Raw genomic sequence first — 13,124 nt, forward strand, 5'->3', positions numbered from 1 at the left:
ATAATTTTCAAGTTAAATTTTATGAAATTTATATATCGTTAATATTAGAGTTTGACACTCAAATTATTTCTCGCTTAATTTATTGAAATAATTTCAAATAAAACACTTTTTCCATTGCTAAAGTTAAACTACAATTTCAAAGGTTCTAAGGGAAAATAAAGTTCCATTATTTCTCTGATTGATAAAGTATCAATCAATCTTCATTACAATAGATTTACAAGGTAATCACATAGGTCACAGGTTCATCTTTTTTTTTTCAGAAAATGATTCCCTACTACAATCTAACCATGACATTCTGATACATCCTTTATGAAGTAACTTGGATTCTGAAAGTAAATATCTAGGAATCTATATTTTTGAAGGAGTTCAAGAAATCCGTCCTTTATGTAGTTGTGGTAGCTAGAGTGACCTACGACTTTTACTCTGTCGAGGCTGGAAGGATCTTTGTAACTTGCTCATAGATATACTGGTTTAGTTTGATCTTCTTACATCTAGTATACAGGGTTGAGTTTACGTTGGCTTCATAAAGGAGATAGATCTCGACAACTTTAATATCTTCCATCTATTTTATCCTTTTCAGATTATTCTCAAGATAAACTAGACGACTTGCATCGATATATCAGTATCCTCCTCTAATCATCCGTCGCCTTTCACGATATAGAGGCGAGGGGTTGTATAACTGATCTTGTATCCGCATCATCTGATTTCTCCAAGAAAATCTTTATGAATGCATAGCTGACATAAACATTACTCGGAAGATCAAGAATCGTTTCCAAGATTCGTTACTCTGACATAATTCAAAAACATACATTAACAAAGAGAAAAAAACATGTCCTAGGCTATGTTTACCATCCCAAAAAAAAAAACTTCTTAAGCTTACACCGTATTCTATTTTAATGAACTCTCTAATACACCAACTATGAGGTGTCTGCCACGCTCATTCCAAGGCATACCTTTTTGTAGTCCATCAGTAGGTTTTCCAAATGACACTGCCATGTGCTCCCTTGGAACATCACAGGGTTTGTCACTTAGACCTCACTGAGTCTACATCGCAAGGAAAGTGTTCCAGCCGAAGCCACTGGGATCAACCTAAATTTTTGGGTTCCTAAAATCAGACAGGTCTTCTAATAGCCAACTAGTGTTAGTAATTTCAAGTTCCCACTTCTATAGGATTACTCAATCTAAAGCGGGCTTGTCATTGCACTTGGTTCAAAGAGAATGGGAGATAGAGGGAAATGTAGTACATCAACCCTCCTGTCCATAATGCAAAATCCCATTCCGGTCCCCCTGAAACAATGCAAGTTATGTCTACCTAATGACTAGCTTCCTATTTCTATCACAAATTTAGAAAAGCTATAGCTAACCAAGACCACCCTACCATTGGATAAACCTGTCAGGGGGTTATGCCCACCCGCTTTCCTTTGATGACATAATCATCTTTAGTTTCCTAATTACCTACAATACATTTATTGGAGCATATATAACCATCTTTCTTAATTGATCTGTTAAATCCCAAGTTCCTTCATGTAATTTATCTCATGGGCACACATACAATTCAAACAACCCTTGAATAAAAACAAATTCCTTTATTATATTGGAAGTTTATTACAATTTCTATCTTTTCGACCCTGTGGAAGATATACAGAATTTCACAAGGATATTTTGTCCACCAAGATTCCACCCTTGTAACTAGTATTTAGGGTTCCAGGATCCCATCATGGGTCACGAAGGGGCTCGTCAGATTCTAAGAGTAATGCAGACTTTACTACTAGAGCCCCCCTCGCACCCAAATTTCCTACTGCCCGAGGCTATCCCTAATGGATAGACCTTTTGCTATTGACAAAGTTGGCCTAAGCCTCTCAAAGAAATAACCATGACCCCCTTGGAGTAGGGTCTCGCAGGTAGCTTGGGGGATCTTTCCTTTTATCCTGTTTGTCAATGTTCTATAATCAAAGATCTAGATTCTAGCAAATACAAACAATCCTTTCAAACAATGACAATCACACCATCGTACAGTTCACAACTTCTGTAACCACAAGCTGGACCTTATCCTAGGGTAACCTTACATTCTAATGAGGATTCTCCTCCCCATAAAAAAGTGTTGAGTACATCTCTTACAACATGTTAAGCAAGATGTTAATTTTCCATTTGGGGCTAACTTACCCAACATAAGTGACTTTGTTTTAGAAAAAATATTGCAACAATAATTTATAAAGATGATTTACAAGACCCTTAAATAGATATTCACTTTTCATAACAAATGTTAATCAACATTAATCTTATCGCGTTGACAATATATCGAGTTATTTTATTAATCTCAAGTGCACATATAGTCTCTTACTCATTTAGTGCAATATCCTCCTGCAACTATTTCCATCGTGATCTTACAAATTATAATCTTGATTAATCTAACTACAAATAGGTAGCAATTAACCATTTATGCGTGTATTAATATGCTCTCTAGATAAAACTGTCAATTCATATAAGTGAAAATATAGAAGCTAATGTTTTTTATACTTAATTCTTATATGGATGCTATCTATGCAATCTAACAAGTAGATCTTGTACCATTTAATGCAAAAGCTAACATTTTATGTAAAATTTTGGAAAAAACCTTATTATTTTATGTGGTGATATGAAAGTAATAGCTTACTTTTGAAACGTGAATAACTTGGTTTGGCACGACGAAATTGAAAATTTCATCTTTTCTTGCACTTGTGTTCAACACCCCTGATATTCTGTTGGTAGTGGTAACTTGGGCAACCTCAGACACTCCCGTATCTCTGGCAATACCCGTTCTTTGACTGGTTGCAGTGGTTCTCATGGTCTTTCCACCTCGTCACTTTGGAGCGATCGTTCGCAAGTGGATGCGAGAGATAAAGAAGGAAGAATGAATTTGGGATGGGAGAGCATAAGAGAATATGGCTTAGTCGAAGACTGAGATAGGGGGGTTGAGCTTACTCTTTCCCTCACAATCTATCAAGGTAACTCCTCTCTCTCTCTCTCTCTCTCTCTCTCTCTCTCTCTCTCTCTCTCTCTCTCTCTCTCTCTCTCTCTCTCTCTCTCTCTCTCTCTCTCTCTCTCTCTCTCTCTCTCTCTCTCTCTCTCTCTCTCTCTCTCTCTCTCTCTCTCTCTCTCTCTCTCTCTCTCTCTCTCTCTCTCTCTCTCTCTCTCTCTCTCTCTCTCTCTCTCTCTCTCTCTCTTTGAGCCTCTTGGAGGAGTATCCTTTTACCTTCCTCTCTCTACCTCCTTCTCTCGAGGTCTCCTTGTGCCTCTCTAAACTACTCCCCATGCCTCTTATTTATAGCTAAATTCGAGAAGAAGAGTTGTGGCTAAGAAGAAGAGCTCTTTATGGAGGGGATCTTGGCAAAATCAACAATCTGAAGCTTTCAAGATGCAATTTGATGCTCAAATCACAAATTTGATGGTTCCATTGGCTCTGAATTGGCTCCGAAAGGGGGATAAAACTACATGACACCTGCTCAAGAATCTTCCATATCACTCTTTCTTCTTCTCGCTGTTCAAAGTGTTGTTTGATGCATGTAAACTATGATCCCGACGTTGCACGATTTCACCAATCCTTCTTTTTGCATTAAATCTCCAAAACTGACTTAAAACCCCACTTGTTTTTTTTTTAACATAACACCTTGTCTAGAATTTTCCATAGCTTTTTAGGATATTTACAATAAATAATATCCAAAATATCAAAAATATGCTAGTTTTGTTCAAAAATCTAGTATTTTTGGACATCCATACTATACGCACTGACACTAATGACTAATATGGCTCATAACTCTCGTTCACGTGGTAACTTCCGTGACGGGTGGCTACAATCCTTGTTAATCCAGAAAAAATACCAGGTTACGATCCTTGTTTTTTTCTTTTGCTCAAGATCTTCTCTATTTAATGACTTTAGATTTCTTCAAGTCCATTTTGTGAGAAGTCAGGATATCACATCTTGCAATACTAAGCTCAATCTATATTACTTCAATGAGGCCTTATGAGATCGTGTTTTGATGCAATTATGGAGAGCACAAGAGGATGATACTATGCTTGCTAGGGTAGCTACATATCTTGATCAAGAATTCTTGACCCTCTAATCTACTACAACACTAATTTTCCAGCTAAGTTACCACTTCGAATCAGCAAGAAGAAGATTCAACATCCATATTGGACCAGGGTGCCATATGTGTGGTGTAACCAATGTGGATTGGAATTACAAATTTTTGTAATACATATCCAATATCATTTGTCTAAGTACATAATATGGGTGCTGATGAAATCTAAAAAAGTGTGAGAGTATTTATGTTTATCTTAATGTGTATTCATGTGGTGTTGTGAGCATGCATGCATTGAACTATGTGCTTGAGAGTGTGTATGATGTGGATATGATCCTTCTCCATTCTTTGTGCTTTTCCTAAGTGTAATGGGATGCTTTGTGTGGGTGATTCTATTGTCCCAATGGCTTGGTTAAGTGAGAAAGTGTTGTCACTTACCGCAACAAGTTGGGGACACAATGCTTAACCCTAAGTCCCTATGTGAATGGCCTAGAAGGGAGCTAGAGGTTGGTGACAGTCCAAAAAGAATAGGATTTATTTAGTGCATATAATAAAGGACTTGCACATTAACCAAGCATGAGGGATATGACCTTAATAATAATGGGTGTATGGCTTAAGAGCATGTGTTTGAAAAATTCAATGTTAAAGAGTGATGCTATCTACCTGTGTTGCTTCTAAGAGTGTGTTCCCTAAGTGCTTATTATGCTCCTAACAACAAGCATCTAGGGGATTAATGTGGGGATTGCTCTAGTTTGGAACCAAGTGTTCTACTCAAGAATATTTTTATGTTTAGTCCCAAGCAAAGAGTATATTCACATGAGAAGTTTAAAGATACCCTTGGCTAGGTCAAGTTCTCCTATACCCACTCATGGCATTGATGGTTTTGAGCACCCTTTAGGGTATTCCAAAAAGGAACCTTCATGTTTTTAAGAAGAAGTATGGTTAAGGTGCTTAGAAGCCAGAGGGATGTCACTAAATTGATTTCTTATTACGCATTCTCTATTTAATAAATTTATGTCAATAAATTAATGACTCACTTTTCTTTAAGTGTTGATGATGATCTTAGCATGGCCATGAGACCATTTAAAGCCCAGTATTCCTAGGGCATCACTTAATGGGGTGATCAGAGCACTATGATGGGGATACCTGGTACATGAAGTATAAGTTATGAAGGGGGAAAGAAGTGTCTGCCAAGTGTAAAAGTGTACACAAGAACCAAGGAGTTACACATAAATGAAGATGGATTGAGTTCTAAGAAGAGGAAGTACATTACCATTATGTATATGTATTTATGTGTGCATCCAGGGACTCCTGGCAACATTTACTTGTGTGTAATGAGCATTGCATTCATTTGGGGTCGTCCTCTCCCTTACAAGTCAAGGTTTAAGGTCTTTTCTTTCATTAAGAAAGATGAGAGAGGTAATTCTCTCACTAAGAAAGACAAGAGACGTGATCCTTTGGAAGTAAGAAGAGAAGTGATTTTCTCTTTCTAAGGTCTAAAATGACACAAGCTTTTGTGTGGAATTCAATCTTAAGGTTGAGGCCCAAGGCAATCTAATGAACTCTCATTATCTATGGCTCAAAGTGGTTGCATGGACCACAAGTTAAGAATACACTTTAAAAACTTGTTTTTTTTAAAATAGACATGGTGAATCCATTTTTAAAATATCTCACAATAGAAAGACGATCTCAAAAAACATCCCACGTTGGTTATCAAAAACAACAAGTTCTACAACTTTTATGTTGGACGTTTTTTCATCTGAGCAATGCACAGAGAGAAATCTCAAAATTGGTGCTACAGAGTAGGTCTTGGAATAGCCACATCTTGCATGAAGATCAACCTTTCCAATCTTGGCACTCAAGTCTCTCTCCAAGAAGAGAAGCTCTTGAAAGCCTATAAAAGATAAGGCTCTCCTTGGGTGTAGGAGAGGTGAAGAAAGCATCACTTTGCATGCATCCAAGAGGAGAAGAGAAGGAGAAAGTGTTGCGGAAGCCCTGCTGAAATCAAGCTCCAAGAGGAGGAGAGAAGGTGCAAATGCTACAAAAGCCCTATTGAAATCAAGTTCCAAGAGGAGGAGAGAAGGTGCAAGTGCTATGGAAGCTCTGCTAAAATCAAGTTCCAAGAGGAGATCCCTACGCATATTGTGTAGGAGAGAAGGTGAAAGTGCTGCAGAAGCTCTACTAAAATCAAGCTCTAAGAGGAGATCCCTACACATATTGTGTAGGAGAGAAGGAGAGACTCAAGAAGGATCAAAAGGTGCCAACTTCCAAGTTGTGCAAGTGTTAGCTAGTTGTATACCATGCAAGGAACCGTGATTTTGTTCCCAAGATCTACAAGTAAGAATTGGTTTATGTGTAATGGAGGAGCTTCCTCCTTGTCAATAATAAAACTCCACAAATGGGGGGGATTGGCCCATCTTCCAATCCCTAGTGTGTTGTCAATCTCTCTATCTCTCTCTCTCTCTCTCTCTCTCTCTCTCTCTCTCTCTCTCTCTCTCTCTCTCTCTCTCTCTCTCTCTCTCTCTCTCTCTCTCTCTCTCTCTCTCTCTCTCTCTACATCTTTCTTTTCTCTCATATGTTCTCTCTCTGTTGACAGCATAATATTTACCATATATCTTTTAAGTATATAAAAAAGTCAAGCATGTATCTCAGATCTTATAACAATGGTATCAGAGCAAGTCTCGTTTATTTTCTCAAAGTAAAGGTGATTCCTTGCAAGAAGAAGGTAAAGATGGAAACTTATGAAGCACCTACAAGAGTGAGCAATTACAGGCTCAATTGACAGAGTATCATAGCTTGTTAGAGATTCCTGAAGTATGTCATTGATTGACAACTCAAGGGCAAGGGAAGAAGCTACTTATGAATGATTGAATCCTCCAGAAGATGGTGATACTGGAGAAAACACCATTGCACCAATGGATGGTGAAGGTGCAAAGCATCCAATTGTTGAGAAGCTTCCTAGAAGGAGGAAGGACTCTCGTGTCACAAAGAGTAAAAAGACCTCACCTCGAGTGAGGCGGATAAGGAGGGAGTCATCTCCCTCAGCAACCAACTACTCCCCTGATTACTCAAGTTTCTCCTCCTCATCATCAACTTCTAGTTCCTACTCTCTTGGTTCTAAGTCTCGTGCAATCTGCAAACAGACAAAGAGGGACCATAAGAGGAGCAAGCTTAAGAAGACTAAGACTTTCAAGTTTGGGAATAAGGACATAAATTTTGACTCTTACTTCGGTAAGAGAGATCTTGCTAAGATGTTAGCCTTTGTCAAGTAATTTGAAGTTGCTTTTTCTTATGGTAATTTCTTAGAAAAGTCCAAAATCATGCATGTAGGCATGCACTGGTGGTTGCCTCTCATTTTGGAGGGAAGGAAACCTACAACTTGGAAAAAGCTCAAGAAGAAGTTTTATGCTCAATTATTGCCTCCTGATTTTGAGAATGATGTCAAGAAGGAGTGGGATTGGCTAGGCCAGAAAGAGCATGAAAAGGTCACTAGTTATGTGGACTACCCTTCTCAAGGTTACTCCTTTCATGGAGATCAGCGATGAAGAGAAAAAAAGGAAGTTTGAAGCTAGCCTACTTCCTCATTTACACAGAACCATGAAGGTGTATCCACATGAAACCTTATCTCACATGATGGAGTCTTCCATCATAGCTAAAAGTTTGCATACACCTGGTACATCTTGAAAGTTGGAGATGAGTTCTTATAGAGCTAGACAAGAGCATCTTTATGATCAACCAAGAGACATGACTCATTGAAGAAGACCTACCTATACCCATGACCAATATTCAAAGCCAGAGGGTAACAAGAAGAAGCGCAAGTATCTCTCACCCTCTGAGATACAAAAGTACAAAGAGGAAGGAATGTGCTTTCTTTGTGGTGAGTTAGGGCATATGAAGCCTGATTGTCCTCACAAAAGGAAGGAAGCAAATGTGGTTAAAGATCCTCCTCCGCCATCCTCAAATTCTGTTCCGAATGTGCAAGAGCTAACACTCATTCAAAGGAGAAGAAAAGACAACTCTTAAAGGGTTGGGGGACACTTAACAATCAATGAGTTTTGATACTCTTTGAACCAGGGTCCACATATAATTTTGTGTCAACAGATACTGTTGAAAGGCTACAAATTCCACTGGATTGATTGGAAACACCAATTGGATCAGGTTCGGCATTTGAAGGACTTACAACCAATTCTACTCCTATCCAAGGTGAGTTGAATCTTAGAATTGGGGATTACCATGACCAATAATCTTTTCTACTTGCACCCATTGGTAACTGTGATGTTATCTTAGGCATGCCTTGGCAATACAAGATTAGACCTCTTCCCGATTTTGTTAAGAAGACCCTTGCATTTCAATTCAAGGGTTAGAACATAGTAGGCATTGCTGATGCTAGAGATTGGCATGTGCCAATGGTTAGTCATGTTAGCATTTCTAAAGAAATGAAGAAAGTTATTTCTGCATACATGATTTTTGTAAGAGAGTCAAAAGAAGCTAATGATTCAAGGGCACTTGATGCCTCTAATGAACACACAATACCAACTAATGCTTCTAAATCTCAGACTTTAAAAGAACCCCTCTCTTTAATTGGTCAAGCCAGACATGATTTTGTTAAACAATATGAATATTGTTTTAGTGATTCACTCCCAAGAGAGTTACCTCTTAAACACCCAGAATATCACACAATTGATCTTATCTGAGGTAGTTCACCACCTAACTAACCGCCTTACCGAGTAAGTGCAAGTTAGCAAGAGGAATTCCTAAAACAAGTAAAGAAACTATTGGAAAAATGGTTAGTTCAACCTAGCTCTTCTCCATACTACTCTCCAAACTTACTTGTTCAAAAGAAAGACAGTTCTTTCTGTATGTGCATAGACTATAGATATTTGAACAAGATCACAATCAAGAATCGTTTTCCTATCCCAAGGATAGATGATATCTTAGATAAGTTGCAAGGGGCTATTATCTTTATTCACATTGATCTCAAGAGCGGGTATCACCAGATACGGATAGCACCTAAAGATGTTCATAAGACATCTTTTCGTACCACTTTTGGACTATACGAGTTTTTAGTCATGCCATTTGGTTTGACTAATGCACCCGCCACATTCAATCGAATGATGAAGAGAATTTTCAGACCTCACTCACAGATCACATGTGTCTTCTCTCTAATATTTTCACGGTCTGAAGAAGAGCATAGAAAATATCTATCTATTGTTTTTCAAGAGCTTTGCAAGCATAGACTACAGGTCAATGCTAAGAAGAGTGAATTTTTCCTTTCCAAAATTCATCACTTGGGCCATATTGTTTCTCACAATTTGGTGAGAATGGATCATGAGAAGATTCGAGCCATTATTGAATAGCCTACACCTACTTCTATACATGAAGCTAGAAGTTTCTTGGGCCTATGTTCATACTATAGGAGGTTCATACGAGGTTTTGCGTATGTTGCATCTCCTCTACATGACCTTACTAAGAGGCGAATGCCTTTTCACTACGGATCAAGGTAACTACAAACCTTTGAAAGAATTAAGTTTTTTGTGACTCAAGAACCAGTTCTCATAGTTTTGGATCTTCAAAAACATTTTGAAGTTCACTGCAATGCTTCTAGGGATTGCATTGGAGCTGTGCTTAACCAAGAGCATCATGTAGTAGCATTTGAGAGCCGACGCCTCAAGGGCCATGAGCTACATACCTCGAGTGAATGCAATCACAATTGTTTACCATAACGACTTTATGGATTTATCCAAAATATATGCAACTAATCTCGACTTCTCAACCATATGGGATCAGCTTAGGTCAAGCAGTCAATTACACCTTACTTGATTCGAGATGGTTATTTATATCATCATCAAGCAATTTGTATAGCATTACCATTGCAACACAAGGTAATGGATGAAGCACATGCATCTCCATATGCTAGACATAGGGGTATCCTACCCACTACTCAAGCATTGGAAATATATTTCTTTTGGCCCACTCTTAGAGCTGGCATTGAAATATATGTCCGCGAGTGCAAGATATGCCAAAAAGTAAAGTATGACATACATAAATCTCTTGGTCTATTGAAGCCATTACCTATTCCCAAAATGAGCCTTGGGAAAGTATAGCCATGGATTTTATCATGGAGCTTCCTCGCACACAAGCAGGCAATGATGCAATCTGGACTATCATTAATAGATTCAGTAAGCAAGCTCACTTTATACCTATGCGAAAGACAATCAAAGCCGATCATATGGGTAAGCTATTCATTGCTTATATTTTCAAACATCATGGCATGCCTAAGTCCATTATAAGTGATCGAGATCCATGCATGACCAGCCTCTTTTGGCAAGCTCTCTCGAGAACCTCGGGACTCGGTTAAAGTTTTCATCCTCTTATCATCCTCAAATGGATGGGTAGAGTGAAATTGCTAATTCTACTATTCTGGACCTTTTGAAATCCTGTGTCTTTGATAATCAAAGAGAATGGAAAAATTATTTTCCTTTAGCAGAGTTTGCATACAATAACATGGTGCACTCTAGTACTAGTAAGGCACCCTTTGCGATCATCTATGGAAAGCCTCATTTACCACCTATTCTTCTTACGAAGGATAAGATATTTGCAGCAGATGAGTTTATTAGAGACATTGATACAACTTTCACTCAAGTAAAAGCTGTTATCCAAAGGACATAAGAGAAGCATAAATGCGAAGCTGATAAGCATCGTCATAAGTTAGATCTCAAGTTGGGACAGTATGTTCTTCTTAAGTTTGAGAAGGCTTGCTTGAAGAAGCAGAAAGGTCAAAAGGGTAAAGTGGTTAAGCTTTCTAATCGCTAATATGGCCCTTTCAAGCTCACAGATAAGATAAACAATGTGACTTTTTGTTTGGATCTACCAAGTCATTGGAACATTCATAGTGCTTTCCATATAAGTTTGCTATGTCCCTATATTGGAGAACCTCCAATGGAACTAATCAAGGAAGATTTATCTAACATAGAAGAAACAGAAGAGTTCCTTGTGCTTGAAAGAATTTTACACAATCAGGACAATACTCTAAGGTAAGGTAAGGTATTTCGGAAGTATCTGGTTAAGTTTAAGAATTATCCCCCATTGGACGCTCAGTTTATGACTGAGAGAGAACTACAAGACTTTCCAGATCTTCTTAAGGACTATGTATCCCCTCTACAGTTGAGGTCAACTGTGTAGAAGCTAGATGGATGTCACTAAATAAAGTACTTATTACGCATTCTCTATTTAATAAATTAGTCAATAAATTAATGACTCGCTTTTCTTTAAGTGTTGATGATGATCTAGCATGGCCATGAGACCATTTAGAGACAAGTATTCCTAGTGCATCACTTAATGGGGTGATCAGAGCACTTTGATGGGGATATCTGGTACAGGCAATACAAGTTATGAAGGGGAAAATAAGTGTCTACCAAGTGTAAGAGTGTACACAAGAACCAGGCAGTTACACATAAATGAAGATGGATTAAGAAGAGGAAGTGCATTAACATTATGTATATGTATTTATGTGTGCATCCGGGGACGCCTGGGAATGTTTACTTGTGTGTAATGAGCATTGCATTCATTTGGGGTCATCCTCTCCCTTACAAGTCAAGGTTTAAGGTATTTTCTTTCATTAAGAAATTCGAGAGAGAAAATTCTCTCACTAAGAAAGACAAGAGACGCGATCCTCTAAAAGTGAGGAGAGAAGTGATTTTCTCTTTCTAAGGTCTAAAATGACACAAGATTTTGTGTGGAATTCAATCTTAAGGTTGAGGCCCAAGGAAATCTAATGAACTCTCCTTATCTATGGCTCAAAGTGGTTGCATGGACCACAAGTTAAGAGTGCACTTTAAAAACCTGTTTTTTTTAATAGACATGGTGAATCCATTTTTAAAATATCTCACGATAGAAAGACAATCTCAAAAAACGTCCCAAGTGGGTTATCGAAAACAACAAGATCTACAACTTTTGTGTTGGATGTTTTTTCATCTAAGCAACGCACAAAGAGATATCTCAAAATTGGTGCTACAGAGTAGGTCTTGGAACAGCCACATCTTGCATGAAGATCAACCTTTCCAATCTTGGCACTCAAGTCCCTCTCCAAGAAGAGAAGCTCTTGAAAGCCTATAAAAGATAAGGCTCTCCTTGGGTGTGGGAGAGGTGAAGGAAGCATCACTTTGCATGCATCCAAGAGGAGAAGAGAAGGAGCAAGTGTTGCCGAAGCCCTGCTAAAATCAAGCTCCAAGAGGAGGAGAGAAGGTGCAAATGCTACAAAAGCCCTACTGAAATCAAGTTCCAAGAGGAGGAGAGAAGGTGCAAGTGCTATGGAAGCTCTGCTAAAATCAAGTTCCAAGAGGAGATCCCTACACATATTGTGTAGGAGAGAAGGTGAAAGTGCTGCAGAAGCTCTGCTAAAATCAAGCTCTAAGAGGAGATCCCTACACATATTGTGTAGGAGAGAAGGAGAGACTCAAGAAGGATCAAAAGGTGCCAACTTCCAAGTTGTGCAAGTGTCAGCTGGTTGTATATCATGCAAGGAATCGTGATCTTGTTCCCAAGATCTACAAGTAAGAATTGGTTTATGTGTAACAGAGGAGCTTGCTCCTTGTCAATAATATAACTCCACAAGGGGATGGATTGGCCCATCTTCTAGTCCCTAGTGTGTTCTCTCTCTCTCTCTCTCTCTCTCTCTCTCTCTCTCTCTCTCTCTCTCTCTCTCTCTCTCTCTCTCTCTCTCTCTCTCTCTCTCTCTCTCTCTCTCTCTCTCTCTCTCTCTCTCTCTACATCTTTCTTTTCTCTCATATGTTATCTCTTTGTGCTAGCATAATATTTACCATATATATTTTAAGTATATAAGAAAGTCGAGCGTGTATCGCAGCGCTTATAACCTGCACATTCAAGCTAAGTATGGCCTTTCGAATCATGTTCAATTATGTTTAGTATGCAACTGCATGCGGCCTATCCAAGGCCAAAATAAATCCATATTTAAGGCCAAATAAGTTGTAGGGGTGGTTGAGGCCAAAATGTAGCATGTTGAGAGTCAAATGAATGTGGTAGGCCATGGGTTGAGGAGAGTTGCAA

This window comes from Lygodium microphyllum, chromosome 3 (assembly GCF_053477565.2).
Source record: "Lygodium microphyllum isolate KBCC chromosome 3, Lygodium_microphyllum_v1.1.10, whole genome shotgun sequence".
Classification (NCBI taxonomy): Eukaryota; Viridiplantae; Streptophyta; class Polypodiopsida; order Schizaeales; family Lygodiaceae; genus Lygodium; species Lygodium microphyllum.